Below are 14,624 nucleotides of genomic sequence, written 5' to 3' on the forward strand. Positions count from 1 at the left end.
GGCATTTCAGTAGACACTGAAACTTTATTTACTAATTCTAGAGCAGGCTGTGTAAAATGCCCCAAGGAAGATCACATGCATCTCCAGAGACTTTTGCTCCATCTTAATTTAGTGCTAAAAGAAGTAAGGCTGTACAAATGCCAAGCCTCAACTAAAATTGATAACTACACGGAGTTTTCCAAGAAAATAGGTATTGGTCAGCAACCTACTTGCATATTTGGCTTCACAAGGATGCCAGCCCTTGTCAGGTCCTCCTTGCTAAGTTCCTTAGCTAAAAAGTGGCAAGAACTGACTTAGATGTAGATGAAGAATTGTTATGTTTTGTTTTTAAATGCTAAAAAATGCTTAGATACTTGAAACAGCTCTTTTGAATCACTTTGGAGTGCTCAGGATCCCAGCTTTGCAGACAATACACTAGAAATAACAATACTGTGAAAATACTCTGAACTGTGAACTTTATCATATGACCAGTTCTGTATAAGCCTATAGATGGATTCATCTAGAAGAGATTTTTTTCCTATTTGAAGTTTGCTATATGCTAACTAATATTAAATATTTTGAAAATAACCCAGTGACAAGTTAATTTAAGATTACCATGTGGAAAGACTGCATTTTTTCTGCTCTTAGCCAGGAATATGTTTCCCTTTAGGGCAGTCACATAGGGCAGGATTGCAAAAGCATTGGCGGGGGTAAAAAAATGGTATGCACGATACTCATAGCCAAGATTGTAAACAGGAGATGAGGACAAATTCAGTTACTTTTGTACCTGTTTCACTTGATGCTCCAGCCAGTTCAGGTTGGTAGAGCATACTTGATTACAAGAAGCTGCTCCTGGCTGCAGGAGCGAGAAATGGGAGTCTGCTGATTGCCTCTGCAAATGCTTGTGTGGTCAAGTCTGGTTCAGTCTGCTCTTTGTTACCAAAGCCAAATCTAAAAATCTCCTCCAGATTTCTTCTCCCTTGTCCTGCTATACCCCAAGTGATTCATTCAGCCTGTGAACTTCCATTGTCTCAGTTGAAATGTGGGCCATAAGTCTATTTATCAGTCCTGGTACTGACTGCTGTTGCTGCATTTCTGCCTTTCCTGTACAGCATGTGGAAGGGAATTATACTTGAGGGTTTGAAATCTGGACTCCAGTTCATAATATGTGATTATTTTGTGACATGTCATTGCAGTGTTGCCTATAGAGTTACATCATGTTTAAAAATTGCCCTTTTTTTGTCCTTGCATGGGTCTACCTTGAGCATGCTCCTGGACCTTTTTTTGGAAAAGAAAAAAAAGTTAAGACTCGCCACTTAAGCGTGCTACAAAAATTTAGGGAAAAATTTAGCTTATGAAGAAGTATTAAATAAGCTGAATATGTATTGTTTGGCCAACTCACTAATTTTACTGAGTTTGCAGTTGTTAGAACACTGAAAGGTAGCACTGAAGAGTGGATAAAAGAAAGACTGTCTATCTGAACAGAGATCTACCTAGTAAAGAGGAGTCTTCCTTTTGGTTGAGACGCTTAAATTAGTTATCAAGGTATTACCAGGAATGAATTACTAAATAATTTTTGGTTCTGGATGATCTATTGGGAGTTTTTAATTCACTGATAAGAAATTGTTTTCCAAACAGTCTTTACAAAGGGGTAAAGAATGTAAGTAAATGGCTTCTTCAATGGTCTTTTTTTACCACAAGCTAAATCTTTGATCTCTTTTGGATGGTTCAGTTTTTTTCAGGGCTTAGCTCCGACACTGGTTTTAGGACACGTCTAAGAAGGCCAGCAAAAATAATTTGCCAGGAGCAGATAGTGCTGTGCGTCAGTCCCACGAGGCACTATCGTCCAGCATGAGCATGCAGGTGATAAATGGGATGAAGTGCTACTCTGTGGGGTGAAGCTAAATGCACCTCGGTGCCTGCCACTTGTTTCAGCCTGTGGCCCCACTTCAGTTTTGTTATCTTAAATGGCTGCAGGCACTTAGAGAAGCTTCCTAGCCTCTCTTGGGACAGAGTGCTAGTAGGTGTGTGTTGCAATGTTAAGTATGGTGCCTGAAATATTGTTTGCCAGTTGTACTAGACCACTGATAATTCCCTTCCCCCCTCTCCTGTACCTGTTTTTTATCTCTTGTCCTCTCAACCCTAGGCATACCTACACTTATTTACAAATATACTAAAATAGGTAGCTCTAAGTGAGCCAACTATAATCTAAAATACCGAGCACCCTGGCAGCCTGCAGAATCCTCTGGCAGATCTTGGTAGACCGGTTAGCACAACTGTTCCAGGCTGATTCATCTGTATAATGTATTTAGTTATTTTAGCTATCTACATATTTTTTGCAATACTTTTTTTTTTTGCAGTTTTTTCCTCCCTTATTCTTTTTCTTTCAACCTGTGAAGACCTTGTTGAATTACAGAAGTAGAATATACTGAATTGTGTGTCTTAACAGCTCTTACTTTGTCAAATGATACCTGTGGACCTTCAAGTGCCCATAAATTTGAAGTGAGGTTTCCTTTAAAATATTAAGATAAATATTTTAGAGAATGGAAAGGCTTATATTAGTTCTTGAGTCTTAAGAATAAATAACCTTTTAACTTAAAATGGCTGTAAAATTCAGGAGCTGCTAGAAGTTGATACTTTAGCGGCCATAGTATTGTTTCTTTCTAGACATTTTCTGTTCAAGGTAGATATTTATGTGCTGCCTAAAAGTTTCCTAACCCTTTTGTCCACTTCACCGTGATGTGACTTTAGAATCTTTTGGGGAATTTCATAAAACAAAAACGTTGTTGCCTGTGAGAATATTTTTAACATAAGAACGAATGTTATTTTTAAAATCTCTTGGTAAAGAAAAGGAATGGTTAAGATAGCTGCAGTGCTATAACTTTAGACTGTATGTGCATGAAACTTCTAAGTTTATAGGATCATAGAATAGTTAGGGCTGGAAAGGACCTTAAGATCATCTAGTTCTAACCCCCCTGCCATGGGCAGGGACACCTCCCACTAGACCATGTCACCCAAGGCTCTGTCCAACTTGGCCTTGAACACTGCAAGAGACAGAGCATTCACAACTTCCTTGGGTAACCCATTCCAGTGCCTCACCACCCTCACAGTAAATAACTTCTTCCTCATATCTGCTTCCTCTGTTGATCAGCTTCCCCTGTTTAAGTTTGAAGCCATTATCCCTTGTCCTATCACTACAGTCCCTAATGAAGAGTCCCTCTCCAGCATCTTTAAAGGCCCCATTCAGATACTACAAGGCTTGTATGAGGTCTCCACGCATCCTTCTCTTCTCTAGGCTGAATAGCCCCACCTCTCTCAGCCTGTCTTCATATGGGAGGTGCTCCAGCCCCCTGATCATCCTCGTGGCCCTCCTCTGGACTTGCTCCAACAGCTCCATGTCCTTCTTATGTTGAGGACTCCAGAACTGTACACAATACTCCAAGTGAGGGCTCACAAGAGCAGAGTAGAGGGGCAGGATCACCTCCTTTGACCTGCTGGTCATTTGATTTAGCCCAGTATACAGTTGGCAAAGAAAGTTTTTGTTGCAATTAAAAAACTTTAATGAGAGAAAGTGGGGGGGAAAAAAAAATCCTGGCCTGCACCATTGTAGCTACAAGAGACTGTTCCAGGCATCTCTTCCCACTATTTTCTGGTTCTTAATTTTTGTATTTATTTTCCCTCCTGACTCTTGATTTTAATCTCACAGTTGAGCTGTAATACAGTATCTTGTAGCACTTAACCTGGAATAAGCTAAAGGTGGATGCTGCCTTGACTCCTCGCTGCAACGCTGGCGGGGACAGGCACTTGATGGAGCAGATGTGCCCCACCCATAAGGCCAGGAACAATATGAGTTTTTACATGATCCCAGTAGGCAATTTAGAGGGTTGCGATGACTAGCTTACAGCTTGATGCATTTTAACCTTATTAGCTAGGAGGTCAGTTGTGGCAGAACCTGTTAGTGAATTCTTGAGATTTTTGGCAAACCTGCCCAGGAGTGGCCAAAGCACAGGGACAGAACAGTGCTGCAGATTGTTCCAACCAGAAGCGATCCTCCTCTGGTATCCTACTCTCTCAGGTAGTGCATACTTCGGATTTGACTTGTGCTAAAGCTGCAGCTGTGGGAAATGGCTCATGGAATCTCAATCTGTTGATAAAATTCTGCCATTTATGTCCGAATTGTAAGAAGACTGTAGTTGTACAGTTAAGTTTTATCTTTCATTGTGTTTAAACCTAGATCTCTTACACTTTAAATGTTTGCCCAGACATTTAGACAGGTGTTGACTAAATAGTGATCCTGGAGTTACAACTGTTTTGTTCTAGAGACTATGAATCTAGCAGTATTTTCTCAATCTGTCATTTTAAATATTTAAACTCAGTGTATTTATTTATTCAGTTTTCATTTATACTACTTTTTTTTTTCTTATATGGTATGAGCATTTAGTTTTCTTTGCATATTTTCAGTTAAATGCCAAACATTGTAAAGAATGAAATCTGCTTATGACATATGGACTGTTACAGTATTGTTGTTAGTATGAAATTTCAGTTATTATTTTAATGTTTTCCTGACGTGCATTACAAATAAACCTGAATATTATTGAAAGTTTCTTAAATAAAATTTGAGCTTATATATAACTGATGCTGAGTTAGTTGTAATTACCCAGTATTTATATAAATGAGGAATAAGGGTTGCTAATATTCTGTGGGAAAGAGGGGGGGATATTCTCCCTTTTATTATGAAAATGTAAGCATTCTCATTTTCAGAGCCAGAATTTCTCAAAAACAATGAGTATTATTTTTTATGTCCTTATTACGTAAGAATGCTACTCAGAAGAAAAGCGTTAGCAAGCTATGCTAGAAACTGCGCAGCCTCCAAGAAGAGAGCAAAATTACTCACAAGCCCTCTGGTGCACTTGTCTGTTTCTTGATTTGCCAGTAAAACTACTGATCTATGAATCATATAGTAATCTTGAAAGATCCTGGCAACAACCTTGTGTAGGGCTGCAGAGATAGCTCTTGGGCTGTGGATTCCACTCTGTTGCTGTGTGCTTTTGGAGTAAGAAACACAAGGATTTCTTGGAAGTCCAGGAAAAAGAGAAGTTATACGGCATCAGTAAGAGCAGTGGCATACCACTGACAATAAAAGATGTCCAAAGAGACAATATTTCTTCCGGTGCTCTCCTTCCTGTGCAATATATGTATAATACATACAGCCTTTTGGTAGCCCATTTTCCTTCATGTTGAATCATAAGGTGTTTCAGCTCCAGAGGTAGAGTTAAGAACATAATTTATGTTATTTTAGGTGCTTAAGAAGCTTCAGGTGACATTTTGAACTTTGGTTCTCGAATGGTTAGTCAGATAAGTCACGGAGCCAGGCCTGCCTTGTACTGGAAGCTGACTCTGCTCATTTTCACATAAAGGCGGTGTCGTATGGTATTTCTTAATCAAATACATTCATGTCTGTCCTTTCACAAAAGTAAGCTGTGAAAACTATTGAGAAGTTGTATTTTTTTTTTCCTTTGTTTAGGCTGCTACTGGTGGAAGATGACTTTAACTTCAGTTGTTAGCATGGTGATGCTGGTTTAACCTCTGAGGTAGAGCAGCGCATGAGCCAGGCCGTTACTGGCTGTCGTTTGCCAGCCTGATGGGTAAACATGCTTCATTCCAGCCTGTTCAGTCAGTTTGTTCTTAGCGAGACAGGCAGCAGGTCACCTCACAGGTCACTTACTTCAGCTTGTGACCTGATGGCATTGGATGATCTTTTATGTTCCGGCCAAATGCATATTTACATCATGTTCTACTATTTTTAGTTGTGTACTTTGATGTTCTCTCATTTTTTGGCTAGAAGGCCATGGGTTTATTTCTTCTGAGCCTATTTGGAGGCAAGGGAGGCAGGAATCACTACCACAGTGCACTAGTTATATATGCATTATAATTTGTGTGTCTGTAGAGTTACTGCAAACTAAGTTGTATGTGATTGGGGTGTTCCTCTTGTTATTGAAAGGAATGGTGACCTTGTTGAGTTGACATGCTTCTTGCACAGTTACGTTCTTCAGGGTGGGAAGTGCTGACTGCCAGTGCCAGCATGTCTTGTCTTCTGTGCCTTCCTCTAAATCTAAGCAGAAGATGAACGTTAGATTCAGTTGTAGTTCTTTGCCCATCCCAGTTTGAGCGTTAAGTGAGGAGAAGCTTGAAGCCAGAGTGACAGAGACCTTTTGATTCAGCTGAGAGTTTCTTGGCAAATGCATTTCCCTAATTGAAGGTGAAGACCAGCTTGTTGGAGAGTAGCCAGTGTTTTTCACTCCTCATAGTCTGGCTGCTCTAGTTGCTGACTGGTGGTTAAGGATTCTTCAGGTGTCTGTCAGGCTGTTTACTGGCTGTACTTGAGCAACGGAATTATGTCAGCTTGTGTCATATTTTAGAGCAGCTGCTATAACTGGCCACCAGCAAATGGCCTTTTGGAGTAAAATTCATTTTGTCTGATCTGTGAGTGTATTCATGAGTTGAGAGAGCACAAGGACCTGACTCTTATAATGGACTTGATTTGAGCATGAGATACAAAAGGACACAGTTCAGCCATTATGATCAGGAATAGATATCTTTTATATATAATAATTTTCTATTTGAAGGAGATTTTCAAAGGCAACTAAATACTTACTCTCTGCTGGGAGCTGATAAAGATTAGGTGTCTTTTTCCACTTTTATTTACTTCTATTCCATTTCTCTCCCTATCTCCCTCACCAAAATACCTTTTCCTGTTTTCCATTTTTTCTCTCTCTTAATTGCAGTATTTCTGGAGAGCTTTCTTTCACCTGTTTTGGAATTACGATTAATGCTTGGTACTCTATTACGAAGAGCATTTTATTTTTCTTGTAGCTGAACATGCTGTACTTCAGTTCTTTGACTAGTATCATGTATCTAACATGTATCTATACAACAGTACACTAATTATATACTACTTCAGTTAGTGAGCAGAAATATTTTATCATCTTCTGCTTATTGTTGGCAAATGTTTTTTATCTGCTGAGGGCTTTTTGTACACTTATTTTGTCAGTACCTTATCCTCTATTGAATGTTAGTCAAGAGAGGAAATAAACCCTGTCAAACAAACTAAAATTGCTGCCTTGTTTTTTTTTTTCTTTTTATCTGTAATACACATGCAGTTTAGAAGGGTTATGTGTGTAGTACTTTGTGTAAGTGTCTACTGTTTATGAAATACAGTTAAGCCAATTTCTTTTAAACAGTACAAATTAATATTAAAATTCATTGAATAACTTGGGGAGACACACAATCAAGAGTTATGCTGGATGGTTTTGAGGAAGCAGATACTAAATTGAAAACTTCCTTTTGCAGGCTCAGATTGCCTTTCTTCAAGGTGAAAGGAAAGGACAAGAAAATCTGAAGAAGGATCTAGTGCGAAGGATCAAAATGCTGGAATATGCACTTAAACAGGAAAGGTATGCTGCTTTACCGATGGGTACATGATGAATTCTGAACACAGAAACTTCTTTTGCCTTTGTATTTGACAAAAATAAGATGTATTTCTTCTGTATATTTTCAGTTCTCAAATTGATAAATATTATTATACTTAAGAAACCTATTGGTCTAAATGTCTGCATTATGTTAAAACCAATAGCTAACGCAGCATGGCTCAAAAACATGCAAATAAAACCCGTGGTTGATCAATGATGAATACTTTTTTCTTGGTAAAATTGCACTTAATTGTACAGATTATACTCCAGAACTACAATGTAATCTCTTTTTGTTCGAAGTACTAGCTTTGTTTAATAATCTCTTGATAACTGAAATCTTGAATAACTGTCTTCAGTCTAGTGATTGCTAGTTTTTAATCTTGCTAAGTTTTTAATCTTTTCAGTATAATAGACTCTACAGGAATATCTTCTGTAGGTTGTGTGAAGGGTAAAAAAATGTTCATGTTTACTGGTTAATTAAATGTCTGTTTCTTTGTTCATGGGGATTTCAGTAGAAGTCCCAAGTCTACCTTACCATTTTATTCTTATATATGCTTTGCTGTTGTTCTAAACTTTGAGATAAATGAACTGGTTTGTTTATCATGTTTCCAGAATTCTTTCTGTTCAACCGATTTATTTTAGGCCAAGTTTAGTTTTAAAAATTTTTATTAGTAAAATGTCTTTTAAGAATTTTTGACCAAAGAGTATGTTTGTGGTACTACTGCAAAGCAATCATTGCTTACATACCATTTTCCTATCAGATAATTCTTATCTTTCTTTAATAAAATATTAGTAAATGAACTTCTTTTAAATAGTTTGTATTAGTAGAAATAAGATTAGAAATATACACATATACAAATAAGGAATAGGATATTGCTGCTGGATAATTTTAAAAGGATACTAATAGTTGTACATCACTGGATTGCATTTAGATTTGCTTATCTTACATGGGCTGCTTTAGCACGTGAGATGTACCTTGCACTATCCAGTTTAGCTCTTGCCGGTAGCAACCAATTTATCCACTAGCAAGGAGCTGCAGCCAGGTTTCCTGGCCAGCAGTAGCCTCAGGGCTCCAGCATACCTTTTATGGACTTCTTGGAGGAATGCTTAAGGTAAGATACCTTTTTTGCCCAGGTCTTGCTATGGTAGTGATTGTCTATCAAACAGCACAGACAGATACCAAATGTAAGCCTTTCCATGGCTATAAATGGCAGTCTCCGTTATGCATACATTTGACGCATGATTATGAAGATTAGAGTCACTTAAAAAAGACAGAGGCAATAAAGTATGTTCTTGTGCAGTTAAAGATATGCTCTAAGGTATGTAAATTCGGTAAGACTTCAGTATTTCAAAACTGGGGGAGCTATTCCTGTTTACTTAGGGGTATTTTAGTACTTCATGTTCATAACCCGCATAAATTTAGATAAATTAGCAATTTATCTAAAATTATCAAACTGTGTCAATGCATTTATGTGTGTTATCAGAGAAGCTTTGTAAGATTAAAAAAATAAAAATAAAAAATCAAACTTCTGTGGATTGTGAAATGGTCCCCCTGTTGAATTCAGTAAAATCTGCCTAAATTAAGATATTTAAATACTAATGCAGCAGTCACTGTCACAATTAGGAAAAAAGATTGTGGTTCCATATTAGCAGTTTTTACATAGTTTTGCATAGTTTATGGTATTATCTTTGGTTACTCAGGTCAGTAGGCTACAGTCAGCTGATCTGATCCAGTTTGACAGCTTCAGTATGGGTGTGCAATGGTTTATAAAGTAAATGTGATTCTTGTGAATGGTGTGTGCTGGAGACAGCTATTTATGAGTTTGTGGTTTTGAACAGCATTATTATTTGCCAGTTTCTGAAGAAAGGTTTGTATTTCTGCTGGAAATGTCTCTCTGCAAGTGTTCTTGCTTGATGGTTGAAAGAATGGCAACACAGTGAGCTTGCAAGCCCTGCTCCCTTTCACGGCATTTTCTTAAATCAGTCGTTGGCTGGGTCAGTCAATAGTCAGTTGGAGTGCTGGCTTTTTCCACTGGGATTGTGGAGCTGGAAATGAAATCCTACAAGATAGGAGGTGCTCTGGTCAAGTTAGGGGAAGGTTGGTGTGGGTGGGAGGAGGCAGGGAAGCATTCCTGTGTTCCTTCATTTCTGCCCTGGCTTTGCAGCATACCAAATCTTTCTTAGCTAGATGAATTAAGTTATGAGTAATGGGACAGAGTATGAAATTGTGACCCAGAGTAGTCTGTGCTCACAGTGGTCTCAGGAAACCACAAACAAGAATTGAGTGACATTGGCTTTCTCAGATACATGCTTTTATGAGCTGCTGTTGTGTATGATGGATGTTCAGCATTTCTTTTATCAACCAAATGTTTTCAAAGTTTACTATAAATAGAAAACTTTGGAAGCATTGGCATTGTTCTCATTTCATGGCACTTATGTAATTTTGTAGTGGGTAAGGTAAAACGTGAGTTTTACTTATGGATTTACTCACTTTAAGGGTGGTGAGACATTGTAGCAGGTTTCCCAGAGAAGTTGTGGCTGTCCCATTGCTGGAAATGTTCAAGGGCAGGTTGGGTGGGGCTTTGAGCAACCTGGTCTAGTGGAAGGTGTCCCTGCCCATGGGAGGGGCGTTGGAACTAGATAATCTTTAAGGATTACCTTTTCCTTGTGTGTATATGAAGCCCAGTTATTTCTGCTGAAGAGTATTAATACACTAAATAGCAAAGAGTTTAGAAGGAGGTAGTTAATAGTTAAGCACTATCACTTTTCAACAGCAGTTTTGATGTAGTTTTGCCAACATCCAATAGATTGCAGTGTGAAGCCGTTCACAGTTGAGGGTTACTTTTTATTGCTTTATCAATACTTTCTCCACCACCAGTAAATAGCATTGTTTCCTCGGGATTTTTCAGGAGCCAGCTGTGATGTAGTACTGCTTCTCTCAAGTACATGTCCTGTTTCATCTAGTCTAGTTCGTTTCCTGTCTTAACATATTTTGGACAAAGAACTGAACTCCTGAGCCATGTCTCTAGAAACCTTTGATTGAATTTTATGTTGTTTTCAGCACTGGTGTGTCTGATCACCGTAAGGCTGGCGCCTTCTTCCCTGGGCAGAATATCTTGCTGTGCTGTTCCTGGCAATTATTCTTGTTTATGTCTCTTGGTTTGGCGGCAGCTCCCAGATCTTCTACGGATGTTTTGGCAGGCTCCCTCAGCACAGCTGGATCAGATGCTTCAGGTCTGGCGACAGATATTTCCAAGAAATAATGGCTTTTTTTTTGATCAGGATCAAACTTGTTTCTGTGTGAAGTATTCAGAAAAGTTTCACTTCTCTCAGTTTTAGGAAACTTAGACTCATGAAAGCTTTAAACGTTTTCCTAAGCAACTCTTGAAGTGTTGTGGCAGCCATGTTGAATGTCTCCAAGCACTGTTTGTATAGAAGACACATAGTTTAAAGAAAATACTGCCAGTCACAAAAGCAGAATTGTGTAATGAAGTGCAAAAGCCGGAGCAGTGGTCATTTTCATATTTGTCTGAGTTAAGGTCATCTACCCAGTAATGTAGTTTCACAGCTTCAAAATAGCTTTCTTCCAAACAACTAGAATGCTAGTTTCCTGATGTAAAAATTACCTTCTGTAAAGTTATATATTTCAGCTTTTTTTTTTTTTTTCCCCAAGTAATTTTTCAGTCCCTACATACTGTTAATAATATTTGGAAATTGAGGGTAAATGATCTGAGTTGAACAAGCTTCAGATAATAAAGGTTCATCTTTTGTAATTTGTTTCCCTTCTTTTGACCCTACCTCAAAACCGCTGTCCTTGTTTTTGACCGTATCATACAATGGTTGGAGAAGTTGATTTTTCCTTAACTTATTTACAGAAAAAATACATTTGCTCTTTTTTGTTATAATAGTGTCTTGCTGCTGTGATGTGTGAGCTGGAGTTCAATGTGGAGTGCAGAGGGCCAGTTCAAAACTGTTAAGTGGACTGTGAGATTTCTGAAAAAGTGGAGATATTAAGCATGACAAGTGGTCAGGAGACACTGTTATTGCAGAAATAGATTAAATATAAATATGCTAATGGAATAAAATTTGTTCAGAATTTGTATAGAAAAGGATTAACTTCTTTCGTGAGAATTTTTGTAGCCTTTGATTGCAGTATGTGTAACTGAATGGTCGAGACTCTTCTAGTCTGACTCGTGTTCAGCCCTTTCCTTAGTGTGCTTTAGAAAGAAGATTGTTTGTCTTTCATACCTGTGACATTTTCAGCTGCACTGTAAGAAAGTTTCTAGTAGCAAATCTCATACAAGCCAGCTGAAGAAGGGTAGACAATACTTCCTTGATGGTCTGCTAGCAGCAGTCTATATTGATTTATTTTTATTTCTTTTTTAATATTGCCCTGAACTTTAGAAGCTGACTGTAGCTAAAGGTGAGTTCAGCGGATCAGATACTCTGACATGATATTGATGTTTTTGTTTCACATCTGACTGGTGTCTTGCTGAGATACCTGAATTTATACTTACTGATTCTCATTATTGCAGGTTTGAGTCATGTTGTGCAGGCAAAAGGTCTATGGCTTTTTGGTTTTAACTTTCCCAGAAATACTAAAAATAAGGATTGCTTTTTAGGATTGTCAGCTTTTCAATTGCCTGCCTTTGTTAGGACATGATTTTTCTGCGTTGGTCTCTGCCTGTGAGGTACAAAGTTAAATCTTCAGAAAGATGAAATCTTAATCAGATTAATTTAAGGGCCAGTGGTGTACAAAACCGTGTAATCTGGATTATCCTCTTGAAGTAAAGAATAACAACCAAAGCTTTAAAAACTGTGGCATTATGAGGAGGAACCAGTTAAAAAAACCTATTACTAGTTTAGAATGGGGGTAGAATGAATAATCTCACTTTGCTGAACTGACTTTATAATGCCTTTAATGAGCAGTGAAGACTTCAGTAAGAGTAAAGAAGAATATTGTTGTTGATTTAACGGGGAAAAAATTAAAAAATGAGCATACACAGATTTAACAGATTGGAATAAATATACTGAGAAGTTAAAAAAATGCAGGCCGAATTTTTGAAAAATGGATTTTGGACAACAAGCGAGAGTTCTGGAGAACAAGAAAGATACAAGGAATGATCCTTTCCATTAACATAGCAAACATTTCATTTTGGATCTTAGGGTGAAAATTACTAACAAAACTTTGACAATAAAATTAGTGAATGCATAGAGGATAATGGAACTTCGTATAACACCCATGAGCTAAAAAAAAGTGCTTCATGCCACCAAACTAACTGCTGTCTGAAATTAATGGCAGGAATTGAGTAGAGCACACTATAGACCACTAATTCAAATGAGAGTATTAATGCTTACTCACTTTTGGTAAGTCAAATCAAAATAGGTTAAACATTAGGCTCATTTGAATTGATGACTGCATAAAAACTTGGAAGTTTTTGACAGTATTTATAGTTGGTGAGGTTGGTTAGTGACAGGGTAGAGAATTTCTTAGTTCTTGATTAGTTAGTGCTTTTTATTAGTGATGGTGAGGGAAAAAGCATGTATAGCACTAGTATTTAAAGATAATGAAATGCAGTTGTTTTACCAGGGCAACATGTTTCTGCCAGTTAGATGTAGAAAACAGCAAGAAAAGGAAAGTTAAATTTTTGATTGAGCATTCAGCTTTAATTTTGTTATTCTTAGTTATTCTCTTCTCCATTGACCAACACCTTTATCTCTGTTGCTGTTAATGTATTTCAAGTGCATCCTTTCTCCTTTTCTTGATGGTTGTTGCTCAGCCGAGTTAAAGCTTAGTGCTCTAGCTCTTGAGGAGGAAGTCAGTTCCTTCATTTGTCTTTGTTGCTATGCATTTCTTTACTCTGCATTTACCCTTCTCATCCAGAATTAAATGTTTATTATAATTAAAAGGCAGCTGGAGTAGAAGGAAACTAGTACTGTCTATACCAAAGCATAATAGCTACCAAGCATTGCTTCCCTCAGCCCCGTTTTGTCAGAAGTAATGAGTTCTCTTAATGAAATGGGAAAAGGCAAAAAAAGCCCCCAGTAATGTACTAAAAATGTCTGAGAAGCAATTAAGAGGTGCAGGTAATTTGAAAACATTATCTGCAGTCATTCTTGATACAGTCATTCGAGCTTAGTGAGACTTATCCTATACGATTATGAAGTGTCACACCCATTTTTTTAAAAACCCATTTTAAGTGGGAGAGTTCCCTTGTGAGTAGTGGAGCTAATGAAGCCCATTTTCATGTTGATGTATGTGAGGTTTTTTGATGGGTTTTGGTTTGCTTCTTTGGCCTGTATGTTGTTGCCTTATACCTAGCTCCATACATTTTTCCATTGGAGCTGTGTATGTGTGTATGCTTCTTGAGTTGTCCCACTACAGGCAGGCTGCATGCCCATCATTGACTGAATTCTTACCTGCTTTTTATTCAGGATAGGAACTATGAATGCTGCTTCTCTACCCCTTTATGAATGTTTACAAATCTTTGTAGGGAATCAGGTTTTTCTGAGTGGTCTAAGTTTTCATGTTTGGGAGAAAACAATTATAAAGACCAAAGTTATAGTGAGTGCAAGAGAAGGGGGAACAGATTATGAAACTGGTTAAGGCTCTCTTTGCCTCAGTTTCTGTGTTACTGTGTTGTAAGACTAATGAATTTTTAGTAACTTACATGTGCATTATAGTGCTTTTGTAAGCATTCTTTTGTATGTTTAAAAAGACTATAGACACTGATAGACACTGACTCTGTAGGATGAAGCTTTTAAAATTAAAAAGCGTTTTCATTTTTCTTCCAGCTATTCTTACTGTCATTGTATAGCATGGGATGCTGTCAGTGCTGGCTCTCATTTATAACAACTCTACCAGCGGTCTGCTGCTGTTGGAAAGCACAGCATTTCAAAGAATAAAACTAAGGTTTGCTTAATCGAGGTGACAATATGGAATATGAAGTAGATGGCATTGAACTGAAAAAAAAAGTTTCATAGTGATGGCTAAAAAAAAAGGGGTGGGTAGGGAAACAGAGTAGCACATGTCCACACGGAAGAAACCTTTTCTGTAGCAAGAATGGTTTGTAAAATCTGCAGTCCACTGATCCCTGTATTTCATCAGTATTCACTTTGCAATTATGTGTCAACCTTGGAAAAAATGATTAAGCAAAATTACATATCTGAAGTCCT

General features: G+C 37.8%; 1 long non-coding RNA gene across 1 annotated transcript in view; it reads left to right on the plus strand.

Annotated features, from left to right (window-relative positions):
• Positions 1–7,324: 7,324 nt before the first annotated feature.
• LOC104410155 overlaps positions 7,325–14,624 on the plus strand; it is a 10,734-nt gene continuing 3,434 nt past the window's right edge. Inside the window, exon 1 of the long non-coding RNA XR_719943.1 lies at positions 7,325–7,433. This is a non-coding gene — a long non-coding RNA (uncharacterized LOC104410155). The remainder of the gene's footprint in view (positions 7,434–14,624) is intronic.

Source organism: Nestor notabilis, unplaced genomic scaffold (assembly GCF_000696875.1).
Source record: "Nestor notabilis isolate BGI_N333 unplaced genomic scaffold, ASM69687v1 scaffold34538, whole genome shotgun sequence".
Taxonomy (NCBI): Eukaryota; Metazoa; Chordata; class Aves; order Psittaciformes; family Psittacidae; genus Nestor; species Nestor notabilis.